Raw genomic sequence first — 14,732 nt, 5'->3', positions numbered from 1 at the left:
CTGAGAAGAATGAGTCCTAAAAGAGATCTCATCATTGTCTGTCTGATATCTCTATCATGTCTTAATCATTTCTCTTAAATGTCTTACCAAAGCCGTTAATGAGAATGATATGAGATGTATTTGAGAAAGAAAAGAGAAGTTATTTTTATAGCAGTGGTATCCAATCCTGGTCCTCAAGGGCCACCATCCAGTAGGGTTTAGAAGTTTCTTTGCTCCCCAGATGTGAATCAACAGGTGATTAACCACCTCCCGCAGAACTTGAGGAGGCAATTCAACCACTGCAGCAGATCTGTTGGAGCAGGAAAACAGCTAAAACATCCATAACAGTGACCTTCAAGGACCAGGATGGGAGACCACTGATATACAGTAACAGTAAAAACAATACTAGAAATGTAAATGCTTTACACTTTATTTGGGCAGCACCATCATCAGTACAGCATTTGAATTGTGGTAGCAGTATTAAACACTTTTTAAAATATTAAATGCATTAAGTACATGAACTGTGGCGTACTAAATGTGGCTGACATGATGGTAAAGAAAACTTCCATATTTTAAACAACAAACACACTGACATCACTGCTGAGGTACAAGGAAAAAAACAAGATTATGTAACCACATAAAAAAGTACCTGATAAAAACATTCTCCTAAACTTGCAGCCTACCAAATCCATGGACCAATTTGAGAACCAAATTAAGATAAAAAATAAGAAAAAAGATGGAAGAGAAACCAGTCCGCATACTGTAGATCATAGCAGTGGCCTTAGAACCTGCTCTGCCCTACATTTGTTGACAACGGCTTTCTTGAGCTTGGCCTCTTCAATTTGTTCCCAACCAGGTAGAGTGGCACATCTCAGGACATCAGCTGTAAGACAAGAACATTAAAATCTGGCATGAACAAATTGATAATAGACCGCACATAACAAACAAAGATAACACTTCAAGCTAGAAGCAAACTGTAGTTTTATAAAAGCAGCTGCATAATGCTACCATAAGATTACGTTTCTGTCATCCCTAAAAGCAGCCACACGTCGCTAGAGAGGACATCTGTTTCAGTTAAAAGAATTGAAATGCAGCATTCTATGGGCATTAACTATTTAACAAATAAGGTTCAAATCTGTTTCATTTCATTTTCCATGATACAGTCCAGATCAAACATTTAAGAAATGATCAAGTCACATTTTGCATGGTTGGCTCTTAACAAGGGAAAAATAATAACCATGTCATAATTGGGACGCTGAGGGCTGATCGTGTCAGACGGCAAACTGTGGAATAAGATATTTCAACGAATATATATTATGGTATCATTAAGAATTTTGTGGTCAATATTTTTTGGATTGTTCAGAATATTTCCATTAGTTTTTTAAATTAGAGCACTTTGGCTTAGGTCTTTGTTCTGTTTGAGACTGAAGAATTATCCCTTAGTGGTACAAAAGTAAAGATTGGAAAAAAGTCTGTTATACTTGGAAAACTTCATAAAGCCACCCTTTAAATTGTATTTTATTTCTTTTAATGTGACACAATCTTACTATTTAAATCAAATTACCCCAAAATAAGGATTTTCAAAGCTAAATTTTAGGTTAGCCAGGGCTGCTCATTCCTGGTCCTTGGGATCCATCACCCTGACTGTTTTCCAGATCCCCAAGCCCTGCTAGCTGTTGATCAGCTCAACCAGATGTCTCCACATACTGATTGAATGAACACACCTGGTCCAGGTAATCAGCTGGAAATCAGGCAGGCTGGTAGATCTCAAGGACCAGGGATGAGCAGCCCTGAGTTAGATTAATACAAGATTAATAAGAATAATTAACTGCAGGTCATGATTAACTAACCACACCCAAAAATGAATCGCATGACAGCACTCATAAATATGTACCTTTGCAGAAACTCCAGGGTTGAAGCCAGCTCAGTTGGATAATGACGGTTAAAGCAGAAGTAGCTTCTGAACATCAGGCACAGTGCTGCAATGTTGTTGTGTACGATGGAGCGGTTCCAACTGAGCATGAGCCTCCTTGGGGAAAAGCAAGACTGTCCTAAAGACAGAACAATGGATAAAGTAAACATGTCACTCATGTACAGTGTACAAAGACAAAACCTTTAGAATAATTTAACACTGGAAACTTTACTTACCACATACAATAACAGTTGGAGTCAACGGCACCTGCTGCAGCTGGACCTCGTCTGCATCTTCTACAAGAACATGGCATCCTCCTCAAAGTAGCAGAGCAGAAGAAAGAGCATCTCTTTAACATCTCATCTCTTCTGAGCAGCCACTCTGCTCTCCCCGCATCATCTGCAGCCTTTTAGAGTCTGGAAAAACGTCTTGCTTTCATCATTTCTGCAACAAGAGTGCAAACCATTTCCTTCCTTAGTCTTGGGCCAGGTCTCTTTCCAAAGACTCCACAAATTCCTCAGAAAACTTACTCCATGGAATTTCAAAGCTGTCCTCCCAGTCAATGTATGTACAGTCCTCGGCTTCTGGAAGATGTGGATGACGAACTCCTCGGTGACTATAACAAAAGTGATGATGATTGTGTTGGTGAGGTCTCAACAGATGATGATGTGCTGTTCTCTGGCGTTTGGTCTGCAACAAAAAACAAACAAACAGTATAAGTGTATTAAGTTTACACTGTACTGTCAGTGTGTTACCCATTCATATTCATATCCACTTCTGTGCATTACAAAAACTCATTTGTAATGTTTGAGACTCACATTTCAATTTCCAAAGAGCAAGACGTTTCCGGGCTTGAACAGGTCTCAAAGCTGGCAGCAAGTCAGCCTCTTCTATGAATCATAGATCCTCATACAACTCCATTTATTCCAATGGACTGCAAGTGTTCTTCCAGGATGTCTTTTGTGGCTCTGGTAGGACCTCCATAATGGCAGTGTGGAGGAACATGGGTTCTGATTCACTCATTTTCACGTGTATTTAGATCACCTTGAATCAGAGAGGGGAAAAAAACATCATGTACACACATTTTATACAGCACAAAGTAAGATCTGGAAAGGTTTTTAAATATGATTTATGATTCACTAAAATCCTCGTACATATCAGTGTTGACATTTGTTGGCTTAGCTACATCTGTGCTCTCTAAACATCTCCACCACTGACAGAGGGCTGAGAACATGTTTCCCTAATATGCATACTTACATTTTTAGATTATGCTTTCTAGACATGTGAGCAGTTAATGATGACTTTACTTAAACACTTGTCCATAACCAGTTTCAAAAGATGGCATGCCAGGCCAAACGTCTGCAAGATGATCTTTTAAACAAGATAAAAGCTTTTTACAGCGTAAAAATTGAACATACAGTGAAACTGCACATTTTGAAGTTTGGAATAATGGACTGTGGTGTCGTCCCACTGTGAATGGGATGAACCCTGCAGACCCTTAACTGAAGAGCAAAATGTCTTCCAACAGTTACTTAGCACTCACGCGTTTGGAAAAATATCGAGGCTCATTCTGTAAACTCTGCACTGCAAATAACTCTTCAATGTCTCTATTTTTTATTACAAAAAGCACAAGTAAACCTTTGTAAAAAGTAATAATTACTTATACAGCCAAAGCCACCGCGAGTAGCCCAGACGTCTGCATTACTGGCGGAGCTAGCTTAAAACACCTTTAGCATTCAACTGAGTTCAGAGTTGGAGGGAAGAAATCGCAAACTTACCGTGCAAACTTCAAAGATTTTACTTGAATCTTTTCCAGACAAGCAAAAAAAATGTTGGAGATTCATCACACGGATTGTTAAAACGCAGAAAAAATACGACAAACGGTCGTCAAAAGTCTCTCGTTCTCTGCACTTCTCCCGCTTGCAGATTCCGGCCCGTTGGTGACGTCAACCACAGAGTTTTCCCTCCCACCGTGATCAGCCAATCAGAAATCTGTGTCAAGTGAGGCTGTGATACAGTTTAAAATTCAAATCGGGTTACTCCAGGCTTCTGTTAGTTCAATATGATGCAGACTAAAATCAAGAAAACAGAAAATATTTTCAGCTTGTAAGGCTGCATGAAGGGTGATTTTTAAAGACAAAGATAAATTAACTCAAACTGAACCCCATAAATCTGTACCGCCCTAAAGTTGATTTATTAATTTGATTATTTTTATTTGTGTATTTTATTTGTTTGTTTCAAATGTAAAATCTATTTTTTGTTCACTTTAAGGTGATCCAAATATGATCCCAAATGTCCTTTATTTAGTTCAGACATCAATGTGTTAAATGTTTTATACCCACCAACATATAAGTGTGCGTATATGCACTTGTGCGTGTATGCATGTGTGCCAGTGCATGCGTGTGTTTGTGTTTAACTAAACCTAGCATCATTAACCCAACATACATTCTTGTTCATTTATGTTTATCTAAGCAGTCAAAAAAAAAGTTTATTAAATCGACACTGCAACGTTGTCTTGAAATTTCATGTTTTTTAAAAAGTTTCAAAAATATGTCTTTTGAGGACATGACCGTCTTAATGATTTAACTTTTTTTTCTTGAAATTGTAATTAAGTTATATAAATATGTAAGCAATAAACAACTTTTCTTAGTTGAACATAAATAAAATAAAAAATATTATTTTCTAGAGATGAACTGTAATGGTGTCATCATGAGACTCATTTTAGGGCTTGTACTACTCTAATTTTTCTTTTTGCTGAGACAATAAAAAAAAAAGGCTAAAACAAGATCTAAATTATTGAGCAACGAGAGACAGAACCATTGATGTCTTTCACTGAGACATAACTGAGATAGGAATTTGAAGTAAGGATATCAAATTGAGACATACTTGAGCGCAACATAATATGGCTCATTTTTCTCTCAATTGAGATCTGGAGAAGAGACAGTTGTGAGAGAATTTTGAGATCTCAAACAGTGCTCACTGTGAGACTTATTTCTCAGGAGAAATGTTTGAGAAGAATGAGAAAAGCAGTTTAGTCTCAAACAGTTCTCATTTATGTCTAGGAGACGTAAATGTGACAGAAACGAGATCTCATCTTCAGTTTTGCTTTGCTATGGGATAGGAAAGTTGTGTTGGTTTATATTAGTCACTACAAGTTTTATTATTTTTAGAGAACTCATAGTCCTTCTCTGATTCCCAAAACTAGCATTCATGCATTAAAGATCACCACAGTCGATAATCTACACAGCAACAGCAGAAGTTATTTCCTATTCTGTATCTTTGTACTCCTGGCTAAAAGCTGTAAAACTTAGATCATGTTCCACAATACCGCCTTCTGTTTAATATTCTATTTTTCACTTTGTTTTATCTATGACGTTTGCTGTAAATGTGGTAGCATGTTGCTAATCTCAGCTGGTTGATTTTGAGGCCATGTCAAACAGCCGCTACATACATTTTGTGCATTTTCCTTGTATAACATTTATTTCAGGATACACGCGTGATATACGTAATTCATAAGTGTTTCTTGCATTTTTCATTTGTCGATGTGTGCAGACGGGTTTTTATGTGATTTTTAGTCACTTGAGAATTATGCAGTTTACAGATGTTTTACATAGTTTATATGCAATTATTACATAAATTGTATGCAATTGTACATGGTTTTGGTAAGATGCACACGCAAATTTGTGGCTTTCCACCAAGAACATGTATTACACGTGTAACATTTGACAAAAAAAGGCTGCACACAGCTTTGCACCCAACTGATGGTTTGATGACAACAATTTGTCTGCAAACACACATAAGAGCTGCAAACATTGAATAATTACAACAGCAGCTACACATAAATAATATGAATCAACTAAAGACATTTTTTTTTTTAAGAAATTCAAAACTTTTATGCTCTTGCTGGGCCACATAAAATTTGACACATGAGCTCCAGGCTATATTATCTTTTGGTTAATATTTGTTTTAAGGTGGTGCAACATTTTAATTTATTTTCAGATAAGTCACTTGAAAAACCCACCCTCAGAAACCTGCATGCTCTTAAACTTAGGGTGACGATGACGTTAGTTTAGGTTATTTTTCTTCTCTATCGTCAAAAATAGTTTCTGTAGTGCTCCAAAATTATTTTGGTTTTATACACTTTTTTTTCCCCCAATAGAACCTTAAAATTGATCAAATTTGACTTTAGAAAAGTTTGTGTGTGTGTGTGATGATAATAGCCTGCTTTATGCACAAACCTATTGTTTCATTTTAGGAACTTGTTTTAGAAGGCTTTTGCAAGTGTTTTCCCTAAAGTATGTGAGCAATTTTAACATGTAAACAGGCAGGACTCAAAGTTTATGACCTTGCCTGAAATTCCTGTACAATATGTTTTCAACGGAATAGGAGGAAACAGTTTATTTTCTTTGGTATTACTCTGGGTTGCATGGGAAGCAGTGTTTAGCCTTAGGATTTCCAATGGGCTCAATTTGTGGTCTAGACTGCAATGTCCGTCAACTAACCTAAAAAAAATAACAAAAACAGAAACACATTTTACATTCAAGCATACATCTGTAACTAGTTCTTGTATGAATTGAATGTAAAATCATGTTGACTTGTACATATCTGAAGCTCAGGTGAAGCTAAAAAAACAACAAGTGATTAGTTGAAAAGATAAAACACTAGTTTAGCCGTGATTATTGTTTAGCTATGTTAGCTTCAAAGCCAAAACACTACTTAAAGGACCTTTATCAAACAATTATACTTACTCACTATAAACAACCCTAAAGTGCCAATTTGAACCGTTCATGCATATTCCTTTACAAACCTGCGCTCTGACCACCAAAATCCACAAAAATGAGCGGGTTTATCGTGACGTAGATAAGTGAGGAACAGCCCCTTCTAGAAGGGGTCTACGCTTCATGCACAAGATCACAAGCACATCCACTTTCTCTGTGGAGGTGATCGGCTCGGTCAGGAGTTCAAGGCTCCACAATCTTCACATCCTTCTTAGCAAAAGTTTGGACGTTTTTGTTTTTTTTTAGTGAGTAAAACGCAGACACACTGCTGAGGCTGGCTCTAGGTTGACGTCATGAAATGGGCGACACCCATGAGGAGTGAAAGGCAGTGCCTCAGAGATCGAGTCCTGTTACTTCCTGGTAGGAAATGAGCTGTAAAAAGAACTAATATATAGTAAAAATATGATTTTTTTAGTGTACCAAAGGTAATATCTTATCATATACATGGATATAGTTTACCTTGAAAGGGTTGACAAAAGCATGAAACAGGCCCTTTAAGCTTTCAATGTTTAGCCATATAAGATTCAATGTTAAAACGCAAATTTAGGTTTGATTGTTGTTCAGCTATGTTAGTTTAAAAGCTAAAACTCCAGTTTGGACTGTGGGTCTCACATGTAGGAACAGTAGTTTTTGTCAAAGGTGTGACACAGAATTAGCCCCCTTGCTAAAAACGAGTGTGTTTGGTCTTTTTAGTGACCCACAGACATGCTAACAGGGCTTCATACATAACCATGTGAACAGAAGCTTACACAAAGAGCTTCTGCGCCTGCAAATTACTCCAAAAACAAATCCACTCCCAGTGACAGCAGCATGACAAATGACTTTTCCCTACCAACATTAATTTACTTAATTAGCTGTCTAATATGTACAATGCTGCTGATAATGAGCTTTTAGAATTATCAAGAGGACAAAAAAAAGATTGGACCAAATACTGTCCATTTGTAGATTTTTTTACCTGTTTTTTTTTCTTCTTCTGGCATGTGAGCTGTGTCTCTTTTTGTTTGACCCTGCATTTGTTCGCTCTGTCGGTATAGAGTGGCCGCACTGTGATTACAAATGCTGTTTGTTCACAGCACACAGCACATCTGTGGGAAGCGGCCAGTGTGTACTCAGGCTGATACGACACACACCGCAAAGAGGAGCATGACACAGACGGCAAACAGGCTCAACTTCAAATCTGTTATGCTGTGTTCGGTCATTTGATTTACTTCTGGAAAAAAAAAAAAAGATGGTGAAGAGAAAGCAGCACGTGGTCATGACAGAGGTAAACGATCAGGCATCGGAATACACGGATACACGAACACCCAAAAAGTAGAACAGTATAAATCTGAAAGTCACTCGCCATTAAAGACTGTCACACAGCCACCATGTACTGTACAGTTTGTGCGTAAATCAATGGAGAAGCCACACAATATGGGAATCGTGCATTAACCATGTGTGATTATTGTACTGTTTATATGCAATTCATTAGTGATTCGTGCGTCAGTTATGTAATTTTAACATAAAATACGTGACCTATATACGCAATATAAAAGTTAAACATCGCTGGTACATGCGTGACAAGTCCATTAGACATACATGGAATGGTCATGGAAAGCCAAAAATGTATGTTTGCATCTCACAAAAATCACACACAATTGTGTAAGATTTACGTAATAATTGATTAAATAATTGCGTAAAATACGAATAAACTGAGCAATTCTCAACCGACCAAAAATTTTGAACAGCTTATAAAAAAATCTGCACTCAGATTGAAGAAACATTTACTTAATATCTTAAGAACCAGATTATGGCAACTAAGAAAACAAGACAAAAACATTAACATAAAAGGGGTGGTTTTCTTCAAAGTTGCTTCTTTACATTGACAAGGAATTATTCAAACCTTATTTCGTTATTCAAACTCTATTTGACAATCATATTTGTTTGATTCAATGTGATTTGTTTGTCCTAGGTGCAAATATGTTCATTTATGACTAGAAGTGATAATTATGTCAAGAAGGAATTTTCTAATCAAATAACATATTGACATATCTAGTTGATTTGATGCTGTCATTTTTTTTTATTATTGTTTTTTTGAAATTGCTTGAAATTAACTAAACAGGCCAGTGTTCAGCCAGAAGTTTTCCCATATCTGACTGCTACAGAAGAGTCTTGCTGCCCACAAAAAGCCTAAAATGACTGAAATAAAGAGCAACAACGTATTACATCCTCTGATTTCATAAAGTTCTTTAGAACTAAACTGAATACCTAAAATCAGATGTTTTCATGGTTGTCTCAGTTATGTATTGATGGACATTTTGATCTTGTCTTGTCGTTTAATCCCTTCAGTAATCCACGTTGAGACACTTGTATTTTAGAAAACAGAGAACGTCGTATTTATCAGACCGTTTACTGGATTCTTTGAGAGTTTTTGGACCACATTTGAGTTCATCAACAGCCGCCCTGACCTTCATCTTCCATGAATCGACTGTTAGGGAAAAAACTGAAGCCAACCTCCAGACACGCAGCTGCTCTGTGCAGAGGTGCAGCGTGCAAAACCTGCTCCTGCCTGCACCTTTGGGAAGAGCACGGTCATTAGTGGAGGTTTTGCCAAAAGTGTTTTCTCTTCCTTTTCCCCCAACTTGTTAGTGAGGAGGAAAGGCTCCAGGCCTTTAGCGAGTGGAGATAAGAGACAAATGTATTCAGTCGGCTGCACTTGTTTCCCTGCACCCATGACACCCAATGCCTTACTAAAGCTGCAAGACTTCAACTTTAGTTTCTGCAGCTCAGTTCTGGTTCTGTTACGTCCACTTTTCTGACCATTTTAGCTCATAAACTGACAGTTAAACTAAAAAAAAAAAAGCTTTAATATCACTTAAGGTTACAAAACTAATATGTGAATGAAAAAACAGGAGTAGAGAAATCCAAATATTACCTTTCCCTCTACAATTACAGACTCTGAACCTTATTAATAACTCTGGATGATACTGTGATCAGTATCCAACTTTACCCTGAGAGGCGTTTTTAATTAAACACTGCTGTGGGCCACAGCGGGAAGAATGAGTTGAAGATGGAAGCACTTTAAAATGACCACTTGTAGAAACCAGCATTGGTTCAGTTCAAGCATTGGCGTTTAGTTCAGCTGAGGCATTTCTATAATTTATCAATTTTATCAAATAATTTATAAATATTGCTTTATATTGTGAGTTTTGTGTGATGTAATTTTTTTGTGGTCATTTTGGTTAAGTAACTTAAGAGACGCAATAGTGATTTTTTTTTTTGATTAGGAGAGATCTTTTAACATATTTAATGAAACAGATGCTGTAACAGACTGGCGACCTGTTCAGGGTGTCTTCGCCTACAAGTGGCTGGGATAGGGTCCAGCAGCCCCGTGACCCCAAAAGGGACAAAAATGGCTTAGAAGATGAATGGATGAATGAATGTTACTGATTTTATACAGGTTTTTCGGTATTTTTCTGAGCTTGTGACCACAGGTGAGTTTTGGAACCAAGATCAACCGGTAAATTGAGAACTTTGCTTTCTGGCTCGGCTCCCTCCTCGCCACAACGGACGGGAACAGCGACGGCGAAACACCGATCCGCCTGTCAATCTCACGCTCCGATCGTCCCTCACTCGTAAACATTACCCCCAAGATATTTAAACTCCTCCACCTGGGGCAGGAACACTCCACCCACCGAGAAAGGGCAAACTAACTTTCTCCGGTCTGTACTCAGATTCAGCAGTGCTGACCTTCATCCCAGCTGCTTCCCACTCAGCCGCAACCCGCCCCAATGCATGCTGGAAGTCCTGGCTCCATGAAACATCATCCGCACAGAGTTCTATTCTTTTATGAAAACAGTTTGATCATTTGTTCTAGTCTGGGCATTTATGACAAAATGATGAGTAATAATAAGTAAATAATGATAAGTAGAACTCAGTGACTGCATATGTCTAAAGATAATCCTGACATAGGAAACCCGAAAGGCCACTCTGGTTTATGGACGAGTTCTAAAATAATCCAATAGTCATATTTTTGAAGAAAAATTCTCTTCAGATGCATTTTTACAAAAGGTTACGTTTTGAAGTGTTACTTCAGTTGAGTTCAGGCAGAAGGCTTTTCATCTAAATTTTGTCCTTGAAGGCTGGAAGGAAAGAAACACACCGTTTATGAATCTCCCATCTTTATTATTCATGCTGTTAGTTTGAGGTAAAATGAGAAAGAGGGGTAATTTCATAGTTTCTTAAACATTAAATCCATATTTGAAATTTCCAATGACAATAATGCAAGGTGCTTCATCTGTGGATAAAATAGAGAAGGAGACGACAAAGAAAACCTCTTGCTGATGAATTCTAGGAGATTTGAAATTATAAAAAAGCAAACACCAATTTTGTTGAGTGGTTTCGAGGAAACTTGAATCGGCGTGCTGCTTTTTACTGTACAGAAATCATCAAAAATTCTAATTCCAGCTATTTCTGTCAAGGTGAAAACCTAAAATATTCATTATTCATCCCCATGTTTCCTGTCAGCTCCTGCAGAGATCATGAATGTCAACAGAATCCTTTTATTTCTTCTGAGTGTTTGTCATTAAGATCTGAAGCTCTTTAGTGGGGAAACAGTGGTTGTAGTCACTCGTTGACAACATTTTAGGCAAGATCAGAGCTGCTTTTCTATTAAAGTAAAAGTCATGCTCATGTTTTTCTACGTTATCCAGAGATAAAAAAATTAACATCTGCATCAAAAATGCATGAAATAAGATCCTATGAGAGAAATTCTTTGTGAAACGTGCCAGGACATTTGATAGAACAATAAATCCTAATACGCAGACACATCTACACACATTCTAAAGACTGGTTTTTGATTCATTTACGGAATTTTCCACACTTTAAGCGCACTGAAAAGCTTTAATCCCCCCCCCCCCCAAAAAAAAAAACCAACAAAAAAAACAAAACAAAAAAACATAAGTGTGGCTTATAAACCGTTGCACCTTTTATTTGGATTATTTTGGTTGTGTTAACTGATGCCGAAGCATCAGTTAACATAGTGTCGGTATCATTGGTTGTAACCCTTGTGCTATCCTAGGCACTTTACCATTGGGAGTTGGGTCATCTAGACCCACTAGACAGTGCTCTGAACCTTTTTTCTTAAATGATTTGTGATCTTCACTGGTGTCCATGGATTACATGAAATCTTTCCACCTTTATCCACCTTTGTCATGGTAGGGAGAACAAGTCAATGTAAGGGTGGGGACATCTAAAATAGCACAAGGGTTAAGGTTGTGTCACACAACCACTAAATAAATTTAGCATATTTTCCATCTATGACATTTCAGTCTGTTGTGATAAATTCGTGTTTTTTGCGTTTGTCAGAGAATATTATGCAGTTTATGCACATTGTTCGTAGTTTATAGACAGTTACTACGTAAATCTTACCGAATTATGTGTAATTTTTGTGAGATGCACTCACAAATATCTGGCTATGTTTGTTCTATGTATGTCTAACGCAGGGGTCGGCAACCAGTGGCTCTGGAGCCCCATGCGGCTCTTTCCTCCCTGTGCTGCGGCTCTCTGTGGTTTAGTAAAATAACTATCATGTTCTAATATTGTCGTGGTGCCTTTAACACCGTGGGGTACTGCGGGCAGGCAGGAGGAAGAGAGCAGCGTGAATGCGGAGGGGGCGTGTCTGCAGCTGTGAACGCCGACCAGAGTCTGTTTTTGGGATGGAAAGTTCTTCTAAAAAGACAGTGAGTGGTAATCTCGCAGCAGCTTTTATTTTCCTAGCCTAAAACCACCCATTTCTGCTTAAATGAATTACTTTAGCGTCAGGGCGCCCCTACTATCCTGTCAGCTTGCTGCCACGATGACCGTATGTTGTGCTGTCAGTGTAGAACACGCTGGAGGGGGGCGTTGCACACGGGTGGGAAAACAACTCGGAACTGCAGAGGATGAGAACAGGTAGAGAAGCGGGGGCGGGGCTTAGACTCACCGCTTACAATTCCAGACCCCGCAATAAACTAACCGCTGCGTCCTAATTAAAAAATTTGTCAACCATAAAATGAATATAATTTATTGGGTTTACTGGATTTAAAGAAAAAAAAATAGAAAGGAGTCTGCAGCAAAGTGAATTTGTTTCCATCATCTCACTAGAGATGGAAAAGTCTATTTAAGGCTGTGGAAAACAGACAAAAAAAATCAAAAGGAAACATCACACTCATAAATAATTAAAATAAATAGTTAAATAAATATCCTGACAGCATTTTGAATCAATATAAGTATCGCCATATGAACAATCGCAAAATGTTGGCGAAAGGATTTTTTCTGACACCCCTAGTGTTGCGGCTCCCTGTGCTTTTCTTTCTGATCCAATTGGCTCTTTGAGGGGTAAAGGTTGCAGACCCCTGGTCTAACGGACCTTTCAGGAATATACCATCAATGTATAACTTTTATATCACGTATACGGCACACATATTACGCTAAAAATACTTAATTGACACACGAATTGCTCATAAATTGCATATAAACAGCGCAAAAATGATTCCTTAGTTTTAACGTGATTCATTCGGGACACAGTGTTCCGCGGTTCAATATTCGCAGATTTTTTCAGTCACATGTCTCCTTTGGTTCACCACAAAAACTCAGACAACTCAAGACCTTTGCATCTGAGGAAGGTGCTGCTGGAATTTCAGAGGAAGTTGCAGAATCCAGTGATTTTTCAAAATAAAACGTCCTTTAACTGTATCAATAAAACTGGATATAGGTTGGTTGGCGGCCTTCTGTCTGTACCATCTGTCTGCCAAAACGGGGAGCTGGTGGTTGGAGGGATCTCTGATCCAGATGAAATGGATCATAATACCAACTTTAGTCTGGGATAAGGAGATCTGATCCACCTCACAGGCTTTATTATGCTAAAGATTTTTGTGCTAAAGCAAAAAAAACTTGACATTGAAAAACTGAAGTGGGCGATGAGACTTACTGACGTTTCCTGTCATCAATGGCGGGATGAGATGCCTTACTATCTGTTTCTTTTTTCTACCCAAAGTGAGATATTTCCCCATTTTCCACTGGAAAGAGGCATCAAAGGCGAGTCAGAGCCCCTCTGAGGATAAATATCTTTGCAGGCTTCAGCTGGAGAAGATGGCCGAGGAGACCGTCCAGAACTAAATGAGCTAAAGTTGGGCTTGGGTTGTGAGGGGCTGTAAGCTAGCAGCAGAGCCTGTAAACAGAGAGCTCTCAGCTCACGGTGACCAGGTAGACAGGGAATCAGACAACCAGGGAAATGATGGTATGGACCAAAACAAGAGGAAGGCAGAGAAAAGACTTAAATACAAGCAGATCTGACAAGTCACAGGTGAAAACGGTCAGGGAAGTAAAAACTCAAAACTACTACACACAGGAAACCTTCACAATGAAACAGGAAACAGAACTCAAATCACGACAGAACAAAATAGAAGCAAAAACCAAGGCAAGAAACCCAAACCCTGACACGACCACAGGGAACGATTTTAAAATAGATCAAAAGATCAACAACTTGTTTCAGGAAATATACATTTTATTAGGGATTCTATGAAGAAATAGCCAGAGGTGAGCAAGGGGGGCAGCGGCCTTGACAGCAAAAAGTCCCCCCCCCCTTTTGTGTCACTATTAGTGTCATTATTGACAAAGATTAAGAAATAATCAATACAATCTTTTTTTAGCCTTGCAAAAATTGAAATAACATAAAATTAAAAATTCCACCCTTCCAGAGTCTTCTCCTGCCCACCCAGTAAAATGCTGTAGCTCCACCGCTGTAGATAGAATATGCTAATTTAAAGTATTCAGTCTTGCGAAATGATCATCTAATAATGGCAGCATCACTTAAAACCTGAAAATTGAAATAAAAAAGAAAAATAAACCATTTTTTTCAAAAATAAAAGGGTGAAATAGAGCAGACTTCTGGCTGAGTAGCGGCTCAGTCTCCATTAACGGACAAAACTGAATTTCTGGTTTCAATCTGAGGGAAACTGGAAACACCAGCTCGACCACTTAGCGCCCGCTCCAAAGAAAAAGAAACTGGGATCGATAAGTGCCGCGCGAGGCTCAATGAGAAC

General features: G+C 38.2%; 1 long non-coding RNA gene across 2 annotated transcripts; it reads right to left on the bottom strand.

Moving 5' to 3' along the window:
* Window positions 1-391: 391 nt before the first annotated feature.
* On the bottom strand, window positions 392-3,939 carry LOC111946673. 2 transcript variants are annotated; one of them, XR_002872401.1, is made up of 6 exons: window positions 3,670-3,939; window positions 2,710-2,935; window positions 2,422-2,581; window positions 2,128-2,335; window positions 1,874-2,030; window positions 392-862 (listed from the first exon to the last, which is right to left on the bottom strand). It is a non-coding gene; the product is annotated as an uncharacterized LOC111946673 (long non-coding RNA). The 2 variants fall into 2 exon arrangements; XR_002872402.1 differs by lacking the exon at window positions 392-862 and adding an exon at window positions 1,729-1,769.
* Between the last annotated feature and the right edge of the window lie 10,793 nt (window positions 3,940-14,732).

The sequence above is a fragment of the Oryzias latipes genome, chromosome 20, assembly GCF_002234675.1.
Source record: "Oryzias latipes chromosome 20, ASM223467v1".
NCBI classification, from domain to species: domain Eukaryota; kingdom Metazoa; phylum Chordata; class Actinopteri; order Beloniformes; family Adrianichthyidae; genus Oryzias; species Oryzias latipes.
This window is presented reverse-complemented; position numbering and strand designations above follow the sequence as displayed.